Source organism: Megascapheus bottae, chromosome 3 (genome assembly GCF_031878675.1).
Source record: "Megascapheus bottae isolate mThoBot1 chromosome 3, mThoBot2.hap1, whole genome shotgun sequence".
In the NCBI taxonomy this organism is placed as follows: Eukaryota; Metazoa; Chordata; class Mammalia; order Rodentia; family Geomyidae; genus Megascapheus; species Megascapheus bottae.
Window position 1 is genome coordinate 87,860,449 of NC_143511.1, and position 27,172 is coordinate 87,887,620.

Here is a 27,172-nt window from a genome sequence, read left to right on the forward strand (position 1 = left end):
AATCTGAGGATTACAGTTCAAATCCAGCCTGGATATGAGAAGTCTGTGAGACTCTTACCTCTAATTAACTACCAGAAAACTGGAAGTGGTACCGTGGATCATGCAGTAGAAGGCTGGCCTTGAACTGAAGAGCTCAGGGACAATGCCCAGGCCCAGAGTTCAAGCCTCACAAATGACAAAAAAAAAAAAAAAACCTGCAAGACAAACTAGCATATGTGCTCAAAGCAGTGAAGTTTGACCAGAACTCAGCTGATGAAAGAAGACAGAAGATGTGAATAATTTTATCTTTGATAAATATACAAGTCAAGTGCGGCTTTATGGAGTGTAAGATTAGGTATTATTCTTATTTCACAAACAGCAATCTGGATACCTTAAAAGGCTAAATAAGTTTGCTAAGGTCACATAATAAAACAGAACATACACAGGGCCAATCCTAGACTAGTGACTGTGTGTCATTTGAAACCAAATGTGGCTTCAATATATTATTGCAGACATGGCACTGTGGCTCAAGTGGTAGAGCACTAGCTTTGAGCTGAAGAGCTCAGGGACAGCACTCAGACCCAGAGTTCAAGCCCCATGATTGGCAAATAAGTAAATAAATTTGCTTTCTTTGAATATGCTAAAGCATTTTTTTTTTAGGTTTTAGTGTACACAGAACTTGTATCCATAGAATATGTTAGAAATTCAAATCCCTGACCCATCCCCAAAGTTTAAGTTTGACTTAGTACATGTAAGAAAATCCAACTCAAGATTTAAACTTCTTCATGGATGGCAAAATAGCAATGACCTGGGAAACTGACAGTATTAATTTGTTGTCTTTTATGCTCTCACTTACCCTACAACCTGATGACAGTCACTGACCTGGGTACAAGTGAATCAGACATTCACTAGTGGGAAAAATCAATTAAAATGTCTAAATGTGAGGCCAGGGGTTTGGTCTAGTGGTAACAGGACTTGCCTAGCATGCACAAAGACCCGAGTTCGATTCCTCGGTATCATGTATAGAAAAAAAGCTGTGGCTCAAGCGGCAGAGCTCCTACCTTGAGAAAGCCCAAGGACAGTGCCCAGGCCCTGTATGTACCACATACATGGAAAAAGCCAGAAGTGATGCTGTGCCTCAAGTGGTAGAGCTCTATCCTTAAGGAAGCCCAAAGGAGGGCTGGGAGTTTAGCCTAGTGGTAGAGTGCTTGCCCAGCATGCACGAGGACCCGGATTCAACTCCTCAGTACCACATATAGAAAAAAAGGCAGAAATGCGCTGTGGCTCATGTGGTAGAGCTCTAGCCTTGAGAAAGCCTGAGGACAGTGCCCAGGCCCTGAGTTCAAGCCCTGACACTGGCAAAAAAAAAAAAAAAAACTCTAAATGCATTTTTTTTGGTCAGTCATAAGGCTTGAACTCTGAGTCTGGGTGTTGCGCCTTGAGCTCTTTAGCTCAAGGTTACCACACTACCCCTTGAGCCACAGCAACACATCCGGTTTTCTGGTGGTTAATTGGAGATAAGTGCCCGGGCTGGCTTTGAACCATGATCCTCAGATCTCAGCCTCCTGAGTAGCTAGGATTTATAGGCACCTGGTTAAGACAACTTTTTAAGAGCACATTTATCTAGCTAAATTCCCATACCCATTTCTATTTTCAATGTATCACAAAGATTTTTTCATTAGTGGTGCATAAATTTAAAAGTTTTTTGTCTCCAAGATCCCATTTTAATAAAATTGCCACTTATCTACTCTAAGTCTAGTGACACTTTTGAATTTGTCTATTGTAAATTCAAAGACAATAAGTCAGATCTGATCCCCTAAAAGAAAGCACCTCCAGAGCAGTTACATGGACTCAATGTTAAACAAAGATGGCACCCATCCAGTCTACTTGGCAGTAGGCAGGGCTCATGAGTTTATATTACCGAGCCTGTTTTCCAATTTCTAAATGTAATTTAAATGAAAAGTCCAATTTCTGAAATGTTCTTTTTCCAAATGGTTTACAGAAGGCAAAAATCAGGTTTATTTTGGAAACACACTAAAATATTATTGGTTACAAGTTTTATTCTATGGTGTCATAAGTCTTCCTTTTCTTTTCTTTTTTTTTTTTTTTGTGGGTCATGGGGGCTTAAACTCAATGCCTGGGCACTGTCCCTGAGCTTTTGTACTCAAGGATAATGCTCTACCACTTTGGGCCCAAAACTCCACTTCGTTTTCTAGTAGTTAATTAGAGCCACCAACACCTTGCACGACTTCTTAATACATAAAAACTGGTTTTAGCTGGGCACGGTGGCTCATGCCTGTACTCCTATTCAGGAGGCTGAGATCTGAGGATCAAGGTTCAAAGCCAGCCCACCACTAAAGACCTTGAGACTCTTATCTCTAATTAACCACTAGAAAACCAGAAATGGTGTTGTGGCCCAAGGAGTAGGGTGGTAGCCTTGGGCTGAAGAACTCAAGAAAAGTGCCTAGGCCCAGAGTTCAAGTCCTACAACTGACCAAAAACCAACCAAACAAACAAACTAGTCTTAGCCTGGCACCAATGGTTTGACACCTATAGTCCTAGCTACTCAGGAGGCTGAGATCTGAAGATCATAGTTATCTTCAATTAACCACCAGAAAACTAGAAGTGGCACTGTGGCTCAAAGTGATAGAGCAGTAACCTTGAGCTGAAGAGCTCAAGGACAGCACCCAGGCCCAGAATTCAAGCCCCCTGACCAACCAAAAAACAAACAAAACAAAACAACTGGTCTTTACTTAGGGCCTTTGTACTTATTCTCTATGCCTAGAAAGAATGCTCTTCTATATCCTTGCATGGCTGAGTCTCTCCAAGACTCAGTTCAAAATCGTCAGTAAAGTTTCTCCCTGCCACCTGACGCACAGCAAAACGGGGGCTGTAGCCACCAGTTTTGAATGAATGGTCCTTCTTTTTTTCTTGTGCCAGTCCTGGGGCTTGAAGTCAGGACCTACATGCTGTCACTGAGCTTTTCTGTTTAAAGCTATCACTCTACTTTTTTTTTTTTTTTTTGGGGGGGGGGTTATGGGATTTGAACTCTGGGCCTAGGCATTGTCTCTGAGCTCTTCAGCTCAAGGCTATCCTCTACCCCTTGAGCCACAGTGCCACTTTCAGTTTTCTGGTGGTTAATTGGAAATAAGAGTCTCGTGGACTTTAGTGCCCAGGCTGGCTTTGAACCAAGATCCTCAGATTTTAGTATCCTGAGTAGCTAGAATTACAGGCATAAGCCACCTTGCCTGGCTTCCTCTACTTCTATCTTTTTGGAGATTAATTGGAGATTAATAGTGTCACAGCTTTTCCTGCCCCAACTGGTTTTGAACCTGGATCCTCAGGTCTCCACCTTCTGAGTAGCTAGGATTACAGATATAAACCTGGCAAATGATACTTTCTAATCATGAGAAACCTTGAAGCAAAGTTACATTCTGTAAACAGTCATCTTATCTGATCATACAGAACACTCACAATCTTACAACTATGGGAAGAAAGGATGTGGCAAAATTAGGTTTTCGCCTCCACAGGCATCTAGTTTGGCATCTGGCTTTGCAAGGTTTGAAGGCTGAACAGTTCAGTCAACCTGGAGGTTAATCTTACAACCTTGGCTGTGTGTGTGAGTAAGAGAGAGAGAGAAAGACAGACAAGACAGACAGACAGAGACAGAAAAAGAAACAGAACTAACTGTACCAGCACACAACAAAAACAAGAACTTGTAAGTCATTAAACATATTAAATAATGAGTCTTAAGAATAATTATATGAGGTTGGGAGTTTGGCCTAGTGGTTAAAGTGCTTGCCTAGCATGCATGGGACCAAGGTTCTTTTCCTCCCTACCACATACATAGAAAAAGCCGGAAGTGGTGCTGTGGCTCAAGTGGTAGAACTCTAGAGCCTTGAGAAAGCCCAAAAGACAGTGCTCAGACCTTGAGTTTAGCCTCAAGGCAGGGGGAAAAAAAATCCACAACCAGGCTAGGGATGCAGTTAGTATGCATGAGGCCATGAGTTCAATTCCCAGAACCATCAAAACCACAACAAATTCACAGTTAACCTGGCACTGGTGGCTCATGCCTAAAATCCTCCTAGTTACCAGGAGGCTTTGAATACGAAGTGGTGCTGTGGCTCAAGTGGTGGAGCACTAGCCTCGAGAAAGCCCAAGGCAGTGCCCTAGGGCCTGAGTTCAAGCCCCAGAATGGGGGGGGGGGAGACAATATTTATAGTACCAAACTTGGAAATAATTACCCCCCCCAAAAAGGACAATATAGCTGTGAGTATGGTATGTGCTTATAATGTGGAAGACTGAGTCAGAAAGAGTCGTGAGTTTGAAGCCAGTTTGGACTATATAGTGAGTAGAATGAGACTCTTATCTCAAAAAAGATGGGGCCAGGAGTTTGGCCTAGTGTTGGTAGAGTGCTTGCCTAGCATGCATGAAGACCAGGGTTTCACAGTGCTCAGGGCCGCAAGTTCAAACCCCAGGACTAGAAAAAACAAACAAACAAAAAATAAAAAAAGAGGGTGGAGAGACAGTATGAAACACACATAAAAATATGTGAAAATGAAAAGTCAAACTAGAAAACTTTCTGTAGTTATGGGAGAGCCATACTTCTACCCTCTGTAGATAAATTCCTATGAGCTAGGTGAGGCAGTGATAGAATAGATAGTAAGTGATAGATAGATACTAAGTGCTATATGGCCATCACTAAGCTGAGAAATGAATCTCATTACAAGTTCATGTTCAGACAGTCAACCCAACACCTGCACCTCTTCCCTATAGTTCCTACACACACACAACTGTTACAATTGGCATTCTCCCCATAAACTCAAAATTGAAATTCATTGGTCAGTTAGGTCACTAACTCAAATCTAGAAAAATTCTAGAACTTCAGTATTTGTGAAGGCTATTGTGGACTTTAGGAATCTTTGAATTTTTAATCACTAAAACACACTAATTTATCCCAAAAACCTAGCTTAAGGCAAAACATTTGCTTTGTATCCACCTAAGTGGATTCTAAGCCTCAGAGAGAGTCAAGCACTGGTTAAATGATTTTAGCACACTTTAATTTAACTAGTGGGTATAACCAGACTTTGCTGTTATAGAGAACTGATTTACATCAAAGGTCCACCAAGTACTAGCTATACAACCTCAGGAATCTTACAGAACATGTTTTAGCATGGTTCCTTACCTGTAAAATGAATATATACCAAAAGAGTGGCACTATTGGGGCCGGGAGTTTGGCCTAGTGGTAGAGTGCTTGCCTAGCATGCACGAAGACCCAGGTTCAATTCCTCGGTACCATATACATAGAAAAAAGCCAGAAATAGTGCTGAGGCTCAAGTGGTAGAGCTCTAGCCTTGAGAAAGTCCAAGGACAGTGCTGAGGCCCTGAGCTCAAGCCCAGGACTGGCAAAAAAAAAGAGTGGCACTATGAAGAAAACAATATACTTAACATATTGCTAGTATTAAATAAGTATTTAGTGAACCATTGGTAATTTGACTAGTTTCTTCAAGCCAACGATGGCCCAGGTCCTAGAAGGGAGCTAAAACCATTCATATTAAATCCTGGAATGTAAAGAAGTATCTGCATCCTGGTATATGCACGGATAGGCTGAATAATTCCCTCCAACCACCAGACTGAACTTACATCTTACCTGTTCTGGGGAGCGTTGGTTCTTCAGTTTCCAGTGCTGTCAGCTTGGTGTCTTTCATGGTCACTAAGGGGAAAACACACATATATACACAAATTAATATAGTAATAGCCAGACAACAAAGTAAAGCACGTGACTTGCTCAGAGGGAGTTTGGGTTTCAACTCTGTCCTGCTAGCCCTGACAGGTGCCCTCTGGTTTCCACTGGAATAAACACGACAATCTTTGGGACCAATACCTTCTGACTTGTGTACTTCTGAACAGTGAGTTACTGGAAAATCCTTTTATTGTTCCCAACATGTAATCTCTGCCTTTCATTAGAGCTGTCAACAAATGGGCAAGAGAGACTCTAAAGCAAGCTCTAAGCTAAAATCCAAATTCTACTGTTTCTTAGCTGTGTAACATTTGACTGTCTGGTGTGCCACCTTGAGTTCCCTGACATATAGAGCAGGAAGAGCAATGTCATCAGGCCAGGGAGGAATGGAACCAAATGAGGCACTCTACTCGAGAGTCGCTGAGAGGGAAGTCACAGTGGTACAGACAGTGAGAAGCACAAAGCATTTAGTGCTTTTTGTCTTCTCATAGGCCCACTCCCTCCCAGCACTATTACTATCTTGCCTTACCAATCTTACATTTCCCAGCCCAGTCATATCATGTCCCTACCTGAAGACCATGGATACCCTTGTCCTGTGCTAAAAGATTCTGCTCTGCCTTCTTCTAAGCCAAGTGTTGGTTTTGAAAGTCTCAGCCTAAATACTCACTTCATCAGAGGGACCTTCCTTGGTCCTCACTCCCTCCCACTCCTATGCCCAGACTAGATCAGACCCCCATATTTCTTTGTCTCATCCCACAATCCAATTAAATAGCTGTGATTAGCCAATGAACATGTTTCTTTCCCAAGAAGCTGGGCTGGGGAGAGTGACTGAGGAATCTACCTCACTGCTATCACAGTGTTATAGCACTTGCTGAGTAAATGACTAACAAGTTAAAATTAATTCCTAGATAAACATGCAAAGCCTAATTTTATCTTCAAATTGTAAAATCTGAACCTAAAGTATTTACAACAACTGTTTCTCTACTTTCTTCCCCCTTTTACCCTAATTCTGTCCAAATCAACTCATTATCCATGCTAAACAAGTATATTCAAACACTTTAAAATGTGTTCTCTTCAGCCTCAGCTTAGGTATGATCTGATCATGAGACTAACATCAAGAGGACAGGGGCCATGCATTTAGGACTCTCACACCTAAGCCAACACCTGGCACACAATAGGCCTGTTCAGGTCCCTAAGGCTGCCTGAGCTTCTCTGCCGGCCATTCCTGGAATAAACATCTTGTGTCAATCAATACAAGGCCTTAGCAGGGCCCAGTGGTTCAGACCTGTAATCCTAGCTACTCAGGAGGATCACAATTTGAAGTCAACAATAAGCTGGTACTGGAAGCATGGCTCAAGTGGTAAAGCACAGTGAGTATGTGAGGCCCAGTGTACACACACACACACACACACACACACACACACACACACACACACACACAGATTTAACTTTAGCACCTTCTCCACCTACAAGGCAATAGGACTGAATTGGCATCAATTTTCCCATCATTATTTTTAAGTGTTCATTTTCTTTTTCATGTATATTTAAAGTGTGCTATATGGAGCACTACTGGGCACAATTATATCACTTGGGTCAGTAATGTGAGATTGAGATGCGACAGGTCAACCGCCCAAGCAGAAGAAGGCCTTGTGGACACAAACCCCTGTCAGAACCTAAAGCAGTATCAATCCCCCTTCCTATCTTGCACAGCCAAATGAACAAGGAAACATGCTCCCAGATTTAGACTTTCCTCTCTGAAAATGTGACCCTGGCTCTCCTGCAACATTGTAACTTCACCTCTATAAGCAATCTTTTGGAATAAAAATAGAAAACTGTGCTTCGGTATTCTGAGATTAAATAAAAGGAACACTATTCACTTTCATTTTATTCTTCAGGTATTTTTAGATGGTTTTATGCGCCTAGGATTACATATGAACTCGAGCAGAACAGCATGGATGTCATCTGCTGGACCTGCACACCTTTTTTTTTTTTTCACATCTCTGCTCTGGTTAAGATGTATTATGAGTTCTAATCAGAGCTAAGAAATATACATAACTTTATGAGTTATTAATAGCTAGTAACTAAAAATATTTCTCCTGCAAATTATTAGCCAACTATTGTAGAAAACCAGTGTTGTGATATGTGGCCTAGAAACAAGTCCCTAGGCTTACTCAGGCCTGTGATTCTGACAAAACTGGTAACTGCGTGTCAAATCACCTTAAGACAGTTTTATACACATTTAACTGCAGAGAAAGGTGACAGAAGACATCCCTCTGGTATAACTTGTTTTCTATATTCAAGTTTTTATCTATAAAAAATGTAAACATGGGCCGGGAGTTTGGCCTAGTGGTTAAAGTGCTTGCCTAGCTTGCATGAAGACCCGGGTTCGATTCCTCGGTACCACATACATAGAAAAAAGCCGGAAGTGGTGCTGAGGCTCAAGTGGTAGAGCTCTAGCCTTGAGAAAGTCCAAGGACAGTGCTCAGGCCCTGAGCTCAAGCCCAGGACTGGCAAAAAAAAAAAAAAATGTAAACATGCTGGGCACTGGTGGCTCATGCCTGTAATCCTAGCTACTCAGGAGGCTAAACTCTGAGGATCACAGTTCAAAGCCAGCCTGGGCATGAAAATCTATAAGACTCTTATCTCCAACTAACCACCAAAAAATGGAAAGTAGTGCTGTGGCTCAAGTGGCAAAGCATTAGCCTTGAGCTGAAGAGTTCAAGGACCATGCTCTGGCCCTGAGTCCCCATAACCAAAAAAACAAAAACAAAACCACAAACACAATTTAGACAAAGACTCATGTTTCAGTGGACTACTTTCTCATCTAGGATAGTCTTGCTAGACAGGGCAGTACCAGCTATAACAGAAATGTTACACTGCTATGGTAGTATTTGCCTCTAGCTCAGGAATTCTAAGATGGTATCATACAATATCAACTAAAATAAGCTATCTTCAGCACTAATGCATCTAAGAAAGTGTAAGACATTTATTTAGTTCAGTTCTCTTATGGATGCAGTTGAAGGCCCCTCTCAAGGTCACCGGAGCTGGGCCAGGTACTCCAGTCTCAATTGCCGGATTCTTCATTCAAAATGTCTGCTAGGGGGCCAGGAGTTTGGCCTAGTGGTTAAAGTGCTTGCCTAGCATGCATGAAGACCCGGGTTCGATTCCTCGGTACCACATATAGAAAAAAAGCCAGAAGTGGTGCTGAGGCTCAAGTGGTAGAGCTCTAGCCTTGAGAAAGTCCAAGGACAGTGCTCAGACCCTGAGCTCAAGCCCAGGACTGGCAAAAAAAAAAAAAATGTCTGCTAGGCTGGGTTCAATTCCTTGGTACTACATACATAGAAAAAGCCAGAAATGGTGCTGTGGCTCAAATGGTAGAGCTCTAGCCTTGGGAAAGCCCAAGAACAGTGATCAGGCCCTAAGTTCAAGGCCTGACTGGCAAAAAAAAAAGTCTGTTCTCAGGGACCTGAAGAAATATTTGCTAAAGTTTACATCTTATTCCAAAGATAAGGAATTCTCTAGTAATATGTCTGAAAAGCTAGAGCTTGATTTTTGTAAAACATATTCTTCTAAAAATAGTATTTATGATTAAACTTTCTACTCAAATAAACAAATTATTTTCCAAGAAAACACAGGTTAAAAAAAAGTCAGGCACAGTGGCTTGTGCCTATAATCCTAGCTACTCAGAAAGCTGAGATCTAAGGATCGAGCTTCAAAGTCAGCTAAAGAAAGTGAGACTCTGGGGGCCGGGAGTTTGGCCTAGTGGTAGAGTGCTTGCCTAGCATGCACGAAGACCTGGGTTCAATTCCTCGGCACCACAGACATAGGAAAAAAAAAAAAAAAGCCAGAAGTGGTGCTGAAGCTCAAATGGTAGAGCTCTAGCCTTGAGAAAGTCCAAGGACAGTGCTGAGGCCCTGAGCTCAAGCCCAGGACTGGCAAAAAAAAAAAAGAAAAAAGAAATAAAAGAAAGTGAGACTCTGATCTCCAGTTAACCACTAGAAAGCCGGAAGCGGGGGTGTGGCTCCAGGAGTAGGGCAGTAGCCCTGAGCTGAAGAGTTCAGGGACAATGCCCAGGCCTAGAGTTCAAGTCCCCTGACTGACCACAAAAAAAAAGAAAAAAGAAAAAAAAAAAACCCTAGGCAAAATAGATAACTTTTATAGCTAAAGGCTCCCATGAGAGAACTATGATCAAACTGTGATGTGCCCATAGGTTTCAAGTATACAGGACCAAAACTGAAGTGTTCAAGGGTAGAAGAACACCAGTTCTGACAATATAGAACCACGGTTCACAACACCAATCACTGTCAACTGGGAGTTTGTTAGAAATACATTCTAGGTTGGAAATGGCTCAAGTGATAGTCTAGCCTATAATCATGAAGCCCTGAGCTCAAAACCAGTACCACAGAAATGAATAAAGGAGGAAAGGGAGGGGAAATGAAGAGAAGTAGAAAGGAAGGGAAGAATAGGGGGAGGGAGAGGGATTCAGGCAAATTTTGGGGCTTTCATCTTTGAGATGACTTTGATGCCCACTAAAGGTCAAAACTACCAGTTTCAAAAGGAGAAAAAGGAGGCAGGCATGGTGGCTAACGCCAATAATCCTAGCTACTCGGGAGGCTGAGATCTGAGGATCAAGGTTCAAAGCCAGCCCAGGCACAGAAGGACCTGAGACTCTTATCTCCAATTAACCTCTAGAAAATGTGAAGTGGGGATGTGGCTCAAGGATAGGGCAGTAGCCTTGAGCTGAAGAGCTCAGGGACAGCGCCCAGGCTGTGTTCAAGCCCCATGACCCAACGAGAGAGAGAGAGAGAGAGAGAGAGAGAGAGAGAGAGAGAGAGAGAGAGAGAGAGAGAGAGAAAGGAGGGAAGAAACATTTACTCATGCCCATCTGTGAATGCTTGATGATAAGGAACAAAAGTAGTAAAGTACGGGGCTGGGAGCATAGCTTCGTGGTAGAGTGCTTGCCTAGCATTCACGAAGCCCTGGGTTCCATTCCTCAGTACCACATACCCAGGAAAGCTGGAAGTAGTGCTGTGGCTCAAGTGGCAGAACACTAGCCTTGAGCAAAAATGGTCCAACGACAGTGCCCAAGGTGCTGAGTTCAAGCCCCAGGATCGTAAAGAAAAAAAGAAAAAAATAGTAAAGAAAGGGCATTATTCTACAATTTTCCAGATTTTTTTTTTTCCTGCCAGTCCTGGGCTTGGGCTCAAGGCCTGAGCACTGTCCTTGGACTTTCTCAAGGCTAGAGCTCTACCACTTGAGCCTCAGCACCACTTCCAGCTTTTTTCTATGTATGTGGTACTGAGGAATCCAACCCAGGCCTTCGTGCTTGCTAGACAAGCACTCCACCACTAGGCCAAACTCTTGGCCCCAATTTTTCAGATTTTAAAAAGGGATTTGACCTCTGCCCCTAAATTAAAAACCTTGGAAAATATCTAATGGAATTCTGCCAAGTACTGTAGGAGCCAGCTCAGACTGAATGCCAAGCCTAACAAGCATTTAGAGTTCCTTATAATATTTTTAATGTGTCACTTGAAGGTAAATTCTCAATAAAGTGTAAAGAATATTCTAATACAGAAATTTAAGAAAGTGACTTATAACACAGAGAGCACACAGGCCACCTCCAAAAGACTGAAGCCTATCTGAAATGACTGACTGGGTTTTAAGCTGAGTTTATGAAGTTTCTGGAGCTAAACACCACCCCTGAATGCACACTTATATAGTAGTTATGGGACATAAAGTGTGGAGGAAGGAAGGGTCACTGCTCTATGGTTTTTCACAGATTTTAAAAGGGGAACAGACCTCCCCACCTCAGCCCCAATTGAAAACCAATGACCCACTGAACTTAGTAGTCCTAGCTATCAAGGAGGCTGAACCCCAGGGTATTTTGAAGCCAGCTGGGGCAGGAAAGTCTTGGAGACTCTCACTTCCAATTAAATTACCAAAAGTCAGAAGTGGCGTGGTGGCTCCAGTGGTGGAGCACTAGCCTTGAACAAAAAATCTCAGGGAGGGGCAGGGAGTTTGGCCTAGTGGTTAAGTGCTTGCCTAGCATGCATGAAGACCCGGGTTCGATTCCTCAGTACCACATACATAGCAAAAAGCCGGAAGTGGTGCTGAGGCTCAAGTGGTGGAGCTCTAGCCTTGAGAAAGTCCAAGGACAGTGCTCAGGCCCTGAGCTCAAGCCCAGGACTGGCAAAAAAAAAAATCTCAGGGATAGCATCCAGGCCCTGAATTAAAGCCCCAAACTGGTGCACATGCGCACATGCATGCGCGCACACACACACACACACACGCACACGCACGCGCGCGCACACACACACCATTTAGCACAGTGTGTGGCACATAAATTCTAAGTCATAAAAACTTTCTTATAATGGCATTACTACTAAACAAGATCTACTATAGGATACATAGTACTTAGCAGTCTAGCCATTTAATAACTGGAATCTGAAACACTGAACTGGTCTAAAACTTAAAATAGATACACTTTAAGTCTGTCACTTTGCTCTGTGAAGGATAACCCCAGTCCTAATGACTGTACACAGGAAAGACATTACCTCTGTTCTCATCACTACTTACCATTCCTTCTATCACACCACCAACACAAAGCAAGATTAAGGTTGTCCTTTTTAACTCAAATACATCAAGGCATCCACAACAAGTATATTTACTTCACGAATTGACCTGTGAGTTGTAGACCCCTACCTACCACACCTTGTGTGGTATTAAAGACGTAAGTAGATGCCAATCTGAACTCATTCAACCTTAAAGCACCTTTGATATTTCTCTGTATACAACAAAAGTTAGCAGTTAGGACTACACAAGAGAAGAAACTGACAGAGTACTGAGATATATATACATGGGTACATGATAGGAATTTTCATTCTCCCATTAAAATAGATATTAAGTTACTAATTTTAGTAACCATAGGTTCCAGAAGTAACTCAGAGAAGAATGATTTCAAGTTGCTTATAGAAAAAACATAAATATCTCATGCAAACCCAATTATATTACACAGTTATCAAATAATTGAGATTTAAAAAACAGGTGTTTGAATACTTATGTTTATGTAACACAAACTACAAATTTGAATATTGAGTATACTTTTCTTTCATTTCTGCAACCACTTAAATAACAAAATTATATGAACAAAACTAATCTTTCAAAGAGAAATTTATAGTATGTAGAACTTGTTACTTTTAAAAAAAATACTGTAAGAATAAATTGTCTTTATCAGGTGAGCTAAAAGTCATCAATTTGCTTCTTAGTGATTACAGAACCAGTAAGACTTTAGAATGTTTAAAACCCAGAAGGGATTTAAACTAAGAAATATTCTCATTCACAGTAGAACTCTTTTACTTCAGTGATGAAGAAACTAAGGTTAGGAGAACCTTGGGTGATTTGCAGAGAGCAGAAAGCTTCCTGACTCCTTAAAAAAGTTTGAAATGGCTAGGTGCCTATGGCTCACACCTAGGATCCTGGGCCACTCCCAGGTTCCCTGTGAGACTCTTATCTCAGAAAAAGCTAGAAGTGGCCTATGGTAGAGCCACAATGGTAGAGCACTAGCCTTGAGCAAAAGAAAAGAAGCTCAGCAATAGTAGTCCTAAGTCCAAGCCCCAGAACTATCAAAAAAAATAAAATAAAAATGGGGCCGGGAGTTTGGCCTAGTGGCAGAGTGCTTGCCTAGCATGCACAAAGACCCAGGTTTGATTCCTTGGTATCACATACATAGAAAAAAGCTGGAAGTGGTACTGTGGCTCAAGTGGTAGAGCTCTAGCCTTGAGAAAAATCTAAGGACAGTGCTCAGGCCCTGAGTTCAAGTCCCATGACTGGCAAAAAAAAAAAAAGAAGAAAAGAAAAGAAAAAAAAAATGTTTGAGCCAGGGTAGGGTGGTAGTCTTGAGCTGAAGAGCTTAGGGACAACACCCAGGCCCAGAGTTCAAGTCTCACAAGTGACAAAAAAAAAAAAAAAAATGAAGCCGGGCATGGTGGCTCATGCCTGTAATCCTTGCTTTTCAGGAGGCTAAGACCTGAGGATTGCGGTTCAAAGCCAGCCCGAGCACTAAAGTCTGTGAGACTCATCTCCAGTTCACCACTGGAAATGGTCCTATGTCTCAAGGGGACAGCGCCCAGGCCCAGAGTTCAAGCCCCACGACTGGGGGAAAAAAAAAGTTTGAAATGGCTAATGCATTTCTGTATTTGCTTCACTGGCACTTAAAAACATTCAATTAATTCTAGGAAAAGCTAATTTTAGTTCACTGTGGCACTGGGACAAAAAGAAAACATCTGCAATTTCATAAACTTTGAAAGAAGATAGAATTCTAAGTTAGCTTTAATTCAGCTCAAAACTCACCCACAACGACATACACAGAACCTGGAAGTTATTTTAGGAAATACCTCTTCAATAAATTATAAATTAAAAGAAAAGGAAGTCACCAAACTGATACATTAAGCCTACGATCGTCAACACATTATAATCAGACTTCTACCTACTCTGGGATCCAATGCTGGGTATATGGTGGTCCTGGTGAACACTACAACCTAGGATACCATGTTTCTGGAAATTCTGCTATTATGTCAACATGACACTCACAGGTATAAACTAGATTTTCCCTACTAAGTAGGCAGTTTCATGTCACAAATGAAAGTAGGTATTCACAGAAGGCATCGTATCACACTCCAATAGCAAGCAGTACCAAACAGCAAGCTGAGTCAGAGCTTCAATGTAATGAAAACAAACAAGATTGCCTCTTTCTAACTAGGAATTTAAGAACATACCAAGTGTCTGTGACACCAGGAAATGCAAGAAGCAAAGAAAGCTTACATCATCTGCCCTTCTAGACACGTGATGTAAGAGTGTTTTGGATAAGATATTAACTTTGCTAAGAGGATATTTTCCATTTACATCTTCTATAAATACCCCTGAAGTTTACACCAGGTGGTTAAAGGAAGATTCTGTGGCTCCCCAGGGCAATAGCAAAGAATGGCTCCGTACTTCTGAGGAGCCCCATTTGCCTCATACATGACTGTTAAAGGAACAATTTCCTATAAAACCTTAAATCAGCTTTCACGTTTGCATATTCTAGGTTTATTCAGAAATGTTCAACTTAAGAATCACAAGTGGTTGCTCAGTAAATCAAAGGCTTTCAGAAGATTAGATTTTATAACACTTTCTGAAATGTATCGCTCCAGCTTGCTTGAATTCAGATGACTCCAGGCTAATCCCAAAGTTACAAATCAAAGTATCTCAGAAGAGTATTAGTCTATTTTGACAGCTTTTACAGCTTACTCTGTGTAAAGTAAGTCACTATTTCCATTCTTTCTGCTTCAAAAAAAAAATTCAGCAAGGATTTTAACAGGACTTCTTTTTTGAAGTACACACACCAGTTTTATAAAAATACCAAATACTTTGCAGCCTAATTTAGACTAACAAATTCACAGATTCAACACTGCCTTCTAAAACTCATAAAGTAAGGGGGGGGCCAGAATCACTCAGTGTAAAGCACTTGCAGAGCATGTTTACAGCTCCACTTTCCCTCCCCAGCACCCTAAAAAGATGAAGCAGCCCTAATTTTAGGCCCTGTGAACGAAATCTCAACGCCTAGAAGGCTGAGGCTAGAAAACCTTTAGAGGCCGGCCTGGGCTCTGTGGGGAGACCCTATCTCAAAATCAAACTGAAAAGAAAAAAAAAACATAAGACCTCGTAAGTTCACCCCCTTCAAAACGACACACACACCTACAGAGAAAACGACTTCTCACTTTGATCAAATAACGGACACACAGAGCCAAGTTTTTGAAACCAGTCAGACTTCAGCTTGCTGTCCTGGCTGAGATGGGGGGGTGGGGGTGTGACCTTGGGAAAATCACCCCCAAATTTCTCCAGGTCTGTGTCTCCCTCGGAGCAGACCGGCGCAAGCCTACCTCTTCCTTTGTCTAAAACCAAACGGTAGAGAGGGAAGAGGAGAGGGCGGGAGCGACAGGGACGGAGAAAAACAGACACACACACAGAGGGACCTCCCCGTGGCTGCGGCCGGCGCTGGGAGGCCCGGGAGGCCCGCCCTCCCCCGTTCTCCCCATCCCCGCCCGCAGACGCACCGAGGCAACTCCAAGGAGCCACACAAAGAACGCGCTTTCATGTTAACACGCTCCCTCCGAGTGGCAAGCTGTTCCTGCATCCTGGACGGACGGATGGGTGGATGGACGGACGGATGGGTGGATGGACGGATGGATGGGTGGGTGGGTGGGTGGATGGATGGATGGATGGACGGACGGACGGACGGATGGATGGACGGATGGGTGAATGGATGGACGGATGGGTGAATGGATGGACGGATGGGTGGATGGACGGATGGGTGGACGGATGGACGGACGGATGGATGGACGAATGGGTGGATGGATGGACGGATGGACGGATGGGTGGATGGATGGACGGATGGGTGGACGGATGGGTGGGTGGATGGACGGATGGGTGGATGGATGGATGGACGGATGGATGGATGGATGGACGGATGGATGGGTGGACCAGTGAGTCAGCGCTCGAGGCCCCTCTGCCCAGGCTCCGGCCCCGCAGGGCCCCTCCGGGGACTTGACAGTGACCGTCTTCCCCCGTCCACCGCGGTGCCCTCCGCGCCGCCAGCCCGGCGGGGGCCCCGGCGCCCGCGGGCGGCCTCCATTCATTCTCCCCGCACCGCGCCGCCCCCCGTGCCCCGGCGCCCGGCCCACGTCTGCCCCCTGACCTCCCCGCCCCCCGTGACCCGGTCACCCCACAAGTGCGGGGCCGGCGGAGGGCCCGCCGCGGAGGGCCCCCTCGGAGGGCCCCGCGCCCGCCCGGCCCGCGCCCGGCCCCGCAGGAGGCAGGGAGGAGAAAGCTCTCGGAAGCCCCTTCCCGGAGCCCTGTCCGGCGGCGCGGCCCGCCGCCCCCGCCTCCCGCCGGGCCTCCAGAACGGGGGCCGCGTGGCCAGCGCTGCCCCGAGAAGCGCCCACGAAGAGGAAGGGGGAATGGCCCCGTACTCACCCACCGTCTCCTCCCCCTCAGCTGTTTACCTCACAATTCCTCCAGCCTACAGGGCGCCGCCATCTTGGACACACAGCACCTCCCCCCCGTCGTGAAGCGGCCGCGGCGCTCGCGGCTTCCGCCACGGAAAAGAGTTCCCCGCGGCGTGCGGCCTCCGCGCCCGACCCAAGGTCAAGTAACCGACCTCGGCGGCCTCTGCGCACGGAACAGGCCATGGCGCTTAGGACTGCGGATGCGGGCAAGCCGGAAAAGAGAAAAACAAACCACCCGAGCAGAGTGTGTCGGTAAGGGGGCGGGGCGGCGGAGGGATCCCGAGCGGGCCGCGGGGAGGTCTTGTGATCCGAAGGAGGCAGAAAGAAGACCCGGCGCGGGGGGCGGAGCCAGCCGAGCGCGAGGGGCGGGGCGGGGCGGTCACGTGACGGGCAGCGGGCGCGCGCCGGCCCGGCGTAAACAAGCCGGCCGGGCTGGGCGTGGCGGGAGCCGCCCCTCCGTCCCGCGGGCCGCGGCGCCCCGCTCGCCTGGCGCCCCGCTCGCCTGGCGCCGGGGGCTCCCGCCACCTCGGAGGCGCGGCGCTGATTCTCCGGGAGCCGCCGGGGGTCGCCGAGGGCGGGAGGCAGGCGGGGAGGAGAAGGGGCCCGCGCGGCCGCCTGCTCTGCCGAGCATTTGCCGGCGGCTCCTGGGAGCCCCCTCGTCCTGTTTGGCTGTGCACAGGGTTTGAACTCGTGGCTTCCGGGCTGCAGGCGAGCACTCTACCACTGGAGCCACCCCTCGACTCGGTCGGAGAGGAGCCTCGTGGACGCTCCCGCCCCGGCTGCCTCTGGCCTGCAGTCCTCAGGCCTCCGCCCCCCGAGGAGCCCGGATTGCACGGGTGAGCCACGGGTCCGGCACAGGTTCACCAGGCAGCCCACGCTGGCCTCCCACTCGTGATCCTCCTTGCCCCTCGGAGCTCGGATTCCAGGCACGGCCACTAGGTACCATGCCCGACTCTTGCCTGGATTTTTCTGTTGTTATTGTTTCCTGAGCACTGTCCTTGGACTTTCTCAAGGCTAGAGCTCTACCACGTGAGCCTCAGCACCACTTCCAGCTTTTTTCCATGTATGTGGTACTGAGGAATCGAACCCGGGTCTTCATGCATGCTAGGCAAGCACTTTAACCACTAGGCCAAACTCCTCTTGCCTGGATTTTAAAAGATGGGTTTTACGAAGCAGAAAAGGAGGAGAAGCAGCTGGGAGAAGGCGAGTATTCTAGGCAGGCGCTGGGAGCTGAGGGGAAAGAGCCTAGCAGGGAGAGAAAAGGAGGGGTGAGCTTTGGAAATAAGTTTTACCACTGGAACCAATTGGGTCACAATGCACGGCAGGCTGTGATTAAGAGGCCCAGTGGGTGCTGGGAGAATTCTGAAATAGCCTTGTGTGTATCAGTGGTCCGGCTGCTGCTAGCCAGTATGGTGCCTCGATGAGAATGAGGAAAATGAACCTTCTTGGGTCTCTTTATCCTAGGAGCAAAACTTATTCTGTATTTTTCTCCTCATCCACTCTCAGCCCTCTTGGGGACCTTTGATAGTGAAAAGCCCTTACAGGCTACAAACATCTGAAGAAAGGGGATGTGTGCGTGAGTGTGGATGTGGGTGTGGTCCAGGGTACAGGGACTTGAACTCAGGGCCTGGGCACTTTCCCAAGGCAGGCTCACTACCACTTGAGCTGCAGCTCCATTTTTTGCTGCTTAATCAGAGATAAGAGTCTCATGGCTATCCCTACTTAGGCTGGCTTTGAACCACAATCCACAGGTCTGAGCTAACTGAGGAGCTAGGATTTAAGAAGTGAGATACCCGACTCTAGCTTGGAAAATGGGAATTGAGCTGGTCCAACATTATCACAGAGATAGAAGCCAAGAGCTCAGCCAGAGGCTCAACAATGACTTCTGCCATCCTGACGGAGCCTTTGTCTCCGCACCCTCAAAACAGGTACTAATGTCTAACGGAGAGAAAACCAGAGTGGGTTCATTGTGATTAAGGGATTGCCAGCATAAGCAGCGTCCAGTTATTGTCAGATTTGTTAACTATACTTTGTCCCTGGTGTAAGCCAGGGACTGAGTTTTGAACTCAAGGCCTTGTACTCACTAGACTTTCTTGCTTAGCTGGTGCTCTGCCATTAGAGCCATGCCTCTAGCTCTGTTGGTTGCTGGTTAATTTGGAAGTGGTGTCCAATGGACTTTTCTGCTCAGCTTCAAACCACAGCTCTTCAGATTATGAGTAGCTAGGATTACAAGTATGAGCCTTTGGCACTGAGCTAATGCCAATTTCTTTTTGCCAGTCCTGAGGCTTGACCTCAGGGCCCGGGCACTGTCCTTGGACATTTTTTGCTCAAGGCTAGCGCCCTGCCACTTGAGTCACAGCACCACTTCTGGCTTTTTCTTAGGATGTGGTACCCAGGAATTGAACCCAGGGCTTTGTGCATGCTAGATGAGCACTCTTCCCACTAGGCTATGGTAATGATGAGAAGACTATGTTTTGGGATAGTTGAGTGGGAAGAAGGGTCCAGGTTCTCACTTCCACTGTTCCATATCGCAGGAGCCAATTCCTGCCTGTGCATTTACACTGATGAGGGGATTCGAGTGTGTTTAGAGGCTTTTGAGGACCATTAATGTTGGTGTGCGTTAAGGTAACTGATCAAGGAATGGGGTCGGGGGGCAGGCACTACTCTGATGATGACCCAGGAAACCCCCGCTCCACCTGGCCTGCCTCATTAGCTCCATGACCTCATCCTGCTGGAAGCAGGTAATACACAGAGCTGACAAGGTGCAAGCACGAGAGGGCTCCCACCATGTGGTTATTATGTATACACTATCTGAAGAAGAATGACTGTTATCTAGTACAGACCACCAAGAGACTGTTCTGCCCATGGCAAGGACTTCAGGATGAGCCCCAGTTCTGCAGGTGATACTGGCTGAGTAGGTGGTTAGGAAGGACAGGACATTTGTTGGTTCACCTGCACAGTATCTCCTCCTTCCAGTTCTGAGTAGGTCAGTGCCTCAGGTGCTGCTAGACCTGACAATCACACTGCCACTTTAGGCTGCCATCCAGAATCAGACCTAGCCAGTCAAGGTCCCCATCAGCTAGATGAAGCCATTGGCTCCCATTAGGATCTAACTGCTAAGGCGCCTTCAGGAAGAATTTGCCCACATCCTACTCCAAACTCATAGATGCTCTGGCACACACAAACACCCAGTCAGACCCAGATCAGGGAGGAAACTTCCTCAACCAAGCCAGCCATGTTCTCCTCCTTGAGAATTTGCACCAAGACCCCAGGGCTAAGAGAGCTGATGCTCTAGGGGGCACCCTTTGAAGTGCCATGCTCCAGATCCAAGTCTCTTTAGAACACACCCATGCAGTGTGCCCTAGGCGGTTGTATGACAAGGCCCTGGGGTGATATGGAATCGGCCCCTTGGCACCCAGAACAGCAGAGGGATCGAGGAAGACAGTGACCAGATCCTGAGAAAGAAGGAGAGCTGTGGGACAAGGGCTCCACTTCCTGCTTCTGTTTAGAAGGGGCCTCTCTATCTTACAGTACATTGGGCTTTTACTGGCACTGGCTTTGGTTCCTGACAACCAAAAGAGGTCGACGATGGCCAAGAGTGTTTTCCTCCAAGACTCAATTCTACTGTGACGTCCACCAGATCTTTTCAGGGTTGTGTAAGGACTGCTGTGAGGTCACCATTCTCACATGGTGTCTACCTCTATTTCCACCTAACTCCCGGCTGGCTTTGTGGGGTTTGGGGTTGGGTCTGTCTCCCACCAAACGCTCAAGTGTTCTGCCGCCCCCTACTGGTGGATGCGTGTGAAGCCCCTTGAAACATCAAGTTCAAAAGCCTGTGGCAAACACGTTTCAAGACTACATTGTAGTCTATCAATATGTACACTATTTTCATGTTAATTTCAAAGGAAATCCATTTTTAAAAATGACTCCACTTTGCCAGGAGGGTGGTAAGAGTGCTTCCTGGCATATAAGAAGCCGTGAGTTCCATTCCTCAGTACCACATACACAGAAAAAGCCGGAAGTGGTGGTGTGGTTCTAGCCTTGAGAAAGCCCAAAGACAGTGGTGAGGCCCTGAAGTCAAGCCCTAGGACTGGCAAAAAAAAAAAAAAAAAAAGACTCCACTTCCAGCTCTTCGATGATTAAGTGGAGGAGAGTGTCTCGCATTTGTCTGTTGGGCTGGCTGTGAAGTCCAGTGTTCAAATGGACACTGAGACCAGGTGTAAGAGGGAAGAATCTTTCCAGGTAAAAGTGAAGATGGTACAGAAGTGTCAGAGGTCCAGGGAGGGCTTATGTGTGTATCATATGTGCCCTTTTTTGTTGTTGGGCTTGAACTCGGGGTCTGTGCACTGTCCTTGAGCCTCTTTATGTTCAAAGCTAGTGTTCTACCCCTTGAGCCACTACACCACTTCCAGTTTTTGTGTGGATAATTGGAGCTACAAGTCTCATGGGGACTTCTCTGCACCAGCTGGCTTTGAACCACGATCCTCACATCTCAGCCTCCTGAGTAGGATTACAGGTGCATGCCACCAGTATCTGGCTGTAATATATTCCTTGATAAGGACATGAATCATATCAAATTAAGGATTCAACTCATTTCAATGAAATTGCCTTTTTCAGTTTTTCTTTTCTTGCTTTTTTCAGTGCCAGTCTTGCGGCTTGAACCCAGGACCGAGACTCTGTCCCTGAATTTTTTTTTTTCTCAAGGCTAGTGCTCTACCATTGTATTCACAACTCTAATTCATATCCTGCTTTTTGCTGATTAACTGGAGACAAGAATCTCAAGGATTTTCCTGCTTGGGATGGATTTGAATTGATTCTTGTATCCCAGCTTCCTGAGTAGCTAGGATTACAGGTCTGACCAGTGTTTGACCAGTGTGACCTCATCTTAACTCATTAGGAACTGTGGCTTAGGATCTCAACAAATTTAGTCCATAATGGCACTACTTAACTCACTTTGCCATTGATGGTTTGTGAAAAAGGCCTGTCTTTTTTTTTTTTTTTTTTTTTTTGCCAGTCCTGGGCTTGAGCTCAGGGCCTGAGCACTGTCCTTGGACTTTCTCAAGGCTAGAGCTCTACCACTTGAGCCTCAGCACCACTTCCGGCTTTTTGCTATGTATGTGGTACCGAGGAATCGAACCCGGGTCTTCATGCATGCTAGGCAAGCACTTTAACCACTAGGCCAAACTCCCAGCCCAAAAGGCCTGTCTTATTTTTATGCATCCATCCCTTTATTCTCTCTTCATCTTCATTTCCCACATCTAGTCTCCTCCTTTCCCATCAGTAACCATTGCAAGGCACATAACATGAGTGCTTTTGGCCATGTGTATCCTTGCAAAATGGATATGGGTGTGTATCTTAAGTCCCTATAAATGGAATTACTTTATAGGTGGTAATTTCTTTATTCTTTTTCTTTGTTCAGCACTGTTTTTGAAGCTCTGTCTAAATAGCTTCACAGACATTTAGCCAGTGGCTTCTAACTGTAAATCCACAGTACTGTGGATTTACCTTCATCTTCTCTCTACTTTCCCAGGCATCAACACCGTGTACAATCAGAATCCGACTACAACCAGAGAGCGCAAGCAGGCTGTAAGACTTTGTCTAGCATGTCCTTGGAAACATGACATCTATACTAGTTCGTTTTCTACTACTGTCATGAAATGCCTCAGGCTGCATAATTTATAAAGAAAAGAGGAGAGAAAAGAAAATTGGAAAGAAACAGAGCCAGAGGCCCAGCCAGTGTGGAGAAGGTCAACAGAGAGTGTTATGTCAACCGACTGGCAAAGGTGATGTTTGAACTTTGCTTCTGGTTTAACCAAGAACTTGACAAATGGTGTTGAACAGACTGCAGCAGGAGAACCCAGTTTTGCAATGGCCTGGAAGCAAAGCCACACAAAGCACCTTTGATAAACAGCAGGTTTGTAGGACATATAAAAAAATAGAAAATGGTGTGGTTCAAGTGCTGGCATGCTGGCTGTGAGCAAAAGAAGTTCAGGGACAGTGCCCCCAGGCCCTGAGTTTAAGCCCTAGACGTTCACAGAAGTAGAAGGAGGAAGAAGAGAAGGAGGAAGAGGAGGAGGAGGAAGAGGGAGAAAATGAGGAGAAGGAGAAGACTATCACAAAAGGATAAGATCTGAGAATCACAGTTCAAAGTTAGCCAAAGACTAGCTTTGAGAGACTATTATTTCCAATTAATCAGCAGTGGAACTGTGGTTCACATGGTAGACCATCAGCTTTGAGCAAAAGTAAGCAAGAGCACTAGGATTTTTAGTTCAAATCCCAGTTCACACACACAGACTAAAAAATCAGATGCAAAGACCAGCAAGCTAGGTGACCTAAAAAAAAAAAAAACCTAGGTGTGGTGGCTCACGCCTGTAATCCTAACTACTCAGGAGGCCGAGATCTGAGAATCAAGGTTCAAAGCTAGCCCAGGCACAAAAGAACCTGAGACTCTTACCTCTAATTAACCTCTAGAAAATGGGAAGCAGGGCTTGGCTCAAGGGTAGGATGGTAGCCTTGAGCTGAAGAGCTCAGGGACAGTGCCCAGGCTAAGTCAAGCCCCAAGACGCACCAGGAAAAAAAAAAAAGCCTTTCTGGCCAAAAAGAAAAGAAAAGAAAATGAGAAAAGCTAGAGGGTAAATAACAAGCTGGGATAAAACAAAACAAAAAAAACCTTTGCAGCTTTTACCACAAGCTTTCTTGCTATACACAGAACTAAAAAGCCATTTGCTACAAGGAAGCCAGTAAAAGACAAGAACAGAAAGTTTATGTAAATGTAAGATATGTAAATGACCCTTAGCCGTATGAAAGGACTTGGCTTCATTCTTTTTAAGGGAAACACAAATTAAAACTGCCCTGAAATACGAGAGTTGTCCTATCAGATTGGCAAAGCTTAAATCACATTCCTAGGACCAGATCCTGTGTTCTGTGATGGAAGAGCAAAATAGCACCGCTGTATGGAGAGGAATTTTGTTCACATTGCTAGATGTTCCATACGTTTCATTACTTCAGCATGCCATTACCAGCTCTTAGCATTCACACTGCAGGTACACATACATTCACACACATCCTTTAGCTCTCATTTGGGCTTTGTATGGACATACTCCTACAAGATTAGCTCTCATGAAATCCCCACCCATAGCTGTTAGTTTGGGAGATTGAAGAGCAGAGCATGGCATGGACAACTGGCGAGAGCCTCTGAGACTGCATCATAGGCAAAGCTTCATGGTAGGACTGTGTATGCCGTTCTCCTCCCACCCCCCTGCCAATGATCTAACCTCTCACAAAGCCCTGCCTCTTAAAGGTTCTACCACTCTTCAACATTACCACACAGGAAAACAAGCTTGCTGCACACAATCCCTGAGGCACAAACCACATTCGCACCATTCCACAAGAGAAAGGTCTTCTTTACAGAAACATAACATGGAAAGAAGGATAAATTAGAAGAATTGAGCCGTAGAGGCTCACACCTTAATCCTAGCTACTCAGGAGGCTGAGATCTGAGGATCACGGTTCTAAGCCAACTCATGGGCACTAAACTCATCTCCAGTTAGCCACTAGAAAACTGGAAGTGGCACTATGGCTTAAGAGGTAGGGCAGTAGCCCCTTTTTTTTTTTTGTGGGTCATGGCGCTTGATCTCAGCCTGGGCGCTGTCCTTGCACTCTTCAGCATCAAGGCTACCGCCCTACCCTAAAGCCAAGCCCCACTTCCCATTCTCTAGAGGTTAATTGGAGATAAGAGTCTCAGGTCCTTTTGTGCCCAGACTGGCTTTGAGCCTTGATCCTCAGATCTCAGCCTCCTGAGTAGGTAGGATATAGGCATGAGCCACTGTGCCTGCCTGCAAGGGCTGTGGCCTTGAGTTGAAGAGCTCAGGGACAATGCCTAGCCCCACAACTGACAAAAAAAATAGAATTGCTATTTTGCAATTGGCAGTTCAACTGGTTCTGTCAAAAATTAGAAGCAAGGGCAGGGAGTTTGGCCTAGAGGTAGAATGCTTGCCTTGCATGCACGAAGACCCAGGTTCAATTCCTTGGTACCACATACATAGAAAAAAGCCGGAAGTGGTGCTGAGGCTCAAGTGGTAGAGCTCTAGCCTTGAGAAAGTCCAAGGACAGTGCTCAGGCCCTGAGCTCAAGCCCAGGACTGGCAAAAAAAAAAAAATAGAAGCAGCCAGGCTGAGTGTTTGGCCTAGTGTTAGAGTACTTGCCTAGCATGCACAAAGTCCTGGGTTCAATTCCTCGGTACCACATATATAGCAAAAGCCAGAAATGGTGCTGTGGCTCAAGTGATAGAGCTCTAGCCTTGAGAAAGCTCAAGAACAATGCTTAGCCCCTGAGTTCAAGCCCTAGGACTAGCAAAAAAAAAAATGAGAAGCAGCCAAATACTGATGGCTCACATATAATCTTTACTAAGGAGACTGTATTCTGAGGATGGACGTTCAAAGCCACCCAGGCAGGGAAGACTGTGAAGCTCTTATGTCCACTTAACCACCACAAAGCCAGAAGTAAAGGGTTGCTCAAGTGGTAGAATGCTGGCCTTGAGTGGAAAAGTTAAGGGACAGTGCCCAGAGTCCAAATTCCAGTACATCACACACCCGTGCTTAGAAGCAGATGCTGAAACCAGTCTGCCAGACCGGGAGGCTGCAGGGAGGAGCATGCAGCTTGTTTACAGGTTACGTCTGAACTCACCTCTAGTGGTATCCTATGGGTATACCTATTGTGATATCACCGCTATACCAAGTGACCAAAGTTAGCATCACTAAAATGGAGCAACCTTTGTTTGTTCCTAATGCAATAACACGAAGTCTGTGCCCAATCTATGCCTAAAATGAATCTAATTACACCTGTACCTCCAGGATGGAGGGAATAGAGGTCCTTGAACTCTCCCTTGGCTATTTCACTCAAAGATTGGTGCTCTGCCACTTGAGCCATGCCTTCACCTCCAGATTTTGCTAGTGAGAGATAAGAATCTCATGAACTTTTCTGCCCAGTTGGCTTTGAAGTAGGGTCCTCAGATCTGTCTCCTGAGTAGCTAGGATTACGGGCGTGAGCCCTCAAAGTCCAGCTAGGGAATTTGTTTGCTTGTTTACTTATTGTCGGTTGTGGAGCTTGATTTCAGGGCTCTGTTTCTGAGCTCTTTTGCTCAAGGCTAGTGCTCTACCGCTTGGAGCCACAGTACCATTGCTGGTTTTCTGGTGGTTAATTGGGGATAAGCGTATCACAGTGACTTTTCATCCAGGGCTGGCTTTGAACTATGGTCCTCAGATCTTCTGAACAGCCAGGATGACAGGCCTGGTGAGCCTGGCACCTGGTGGGAATTTCATTTGTCAACATGTCCTTTTATGTATACAATTCACCTTGATCAGAATCACCCCTCCATCATTCTCCTTCTTTTCTTCTGTCCGTTTCCAAACCAGTCTTAGTAAGGTTTGCTGTTCCGTGTTTGCACATGTACAGAAAGTATTCACCTAGGCCTTATTCATGGGGGGCTTAGGTTCTTCATGTAAGAAAAAACAAAGAAAACAGTATGGAAAGACATCAGTAGAGGGCGCTGCTCCACCATAAAGAAGACCAAAGACATTATTTGTCTTGGTCCTGATACACTGCAGGTATGCCTGTGGGCTGGATGTTCAACAGCTCAGAGAGCAGCTGGCAATTTTCTTTGTAGTTAAATGAGTATGTAAGAAACAGTCATGTTTTCAGAAGCAATACACTCAAGTGTGGGTGAAATAGGATATCTGCAATCTCTTTTCAAAATATGTTATTGGTGGCTCACGCCTATACTCCCAGCTACACAGGAGGCTGAGATGTGAGGATTGCGGTTCAAAGCCAGCCCTGGCATAAAAGTCCCTGAGACTCTTATCTCTAATTAACCACCAGAAAACTGGAAGTGGTGCTGTGCCTCAAGGGGTAGGGTGGTAGCCTTGAGCTGAAGAGCTCAGGGACAGCACCCAGGCTCAGAGTTCAAGTCCCACGACTGACAAAAGAAAAATTATGAAAACTTAGCATATTCTATAGACTGCTATATGTACATGGAGAGATAAAGCATCCAAGACAAATGTCATCACCAAATATAGGTCATGGAGTCAAGTGTGGTGGCTCAAGTCTATAATCCTTGCTGCTTGGAAGATGGAAATCAGGGGACCATGGCTCCAGACAAGAAGGGGAGAGGAGGACCATAAGACTCTATCTGAACAATGGAAGAAGCACGGTGGCAGGTGCCGCCCCTACCTCTCATCCCTAGCTACCCAGGAGAGTTCAAGAAGGAGGATTGCAGGACAGGACAACGGGGGACAAAGTGAGATTCTACCTGGAAAATCACCACGGTGGCTGGGCACGGTGTCTCACACCTGTAACCCTAGCACCTCAGTGGCTGAGATCTGAGGATCATGGTTCAAAGCCAGCCTGGGCAGGA

General features: G+C 45.7%; 1 protein-coding gene and 1 long non-coding RNA gene across 5 annotated transcripts in view; one reads left to right on the forward strand and one right to left on the reverse strand.

Annotated features, from left to right (window-relative positions):
- The window catches only part of Tsc1 (TSC complex subunit 1), a 61,241-nt gene extending 44,398 nt beyond the window's left edge, over positions 1-16,843 (reverse strand). For 2 of the 4 annotated variants that reach the window (XM_090330878.1, XM_090330875.1), the window contains exons 1-2: positions 16,730-16,790; positions 5,630-5,692 (exon numbers count right to left, since the gene is read on the reverse strand). The gene's annotated coding sequence lies outside the window, so the exon portion shown is untranslated. Of the gene's footprint in view, positions 1-5,629; positions 5,693-15,810; positions 15,832-16,729 lie in introns of those variants that run through there. The other 2 variants (XM_090330876.1, XM_090330877.1) reach the window with 2 other exon arrangements.
- A 369-nt stretch (positions 16,844-17,212) lies between these two features.
- Positions 17,213-27,172, forward strand: part of LOC150066077 (uncharacterized) — a 10,136-nt gene continuing 176 nt past the window's right edge. The window contains exons 1-2 of the long non-coding RNA XR_016535004.1: positions 17,213-17,700; positions 22,292-27,172. The exon at positions 22,292-27,172 is cut by the window's right edge and continues 176 nt beyond it. This is a non-coding gene — a long non-coding RNA (uncharacterized LOC150066077). The remainder of the gene's footprint in view (positions 17,701-22,291) is intronic.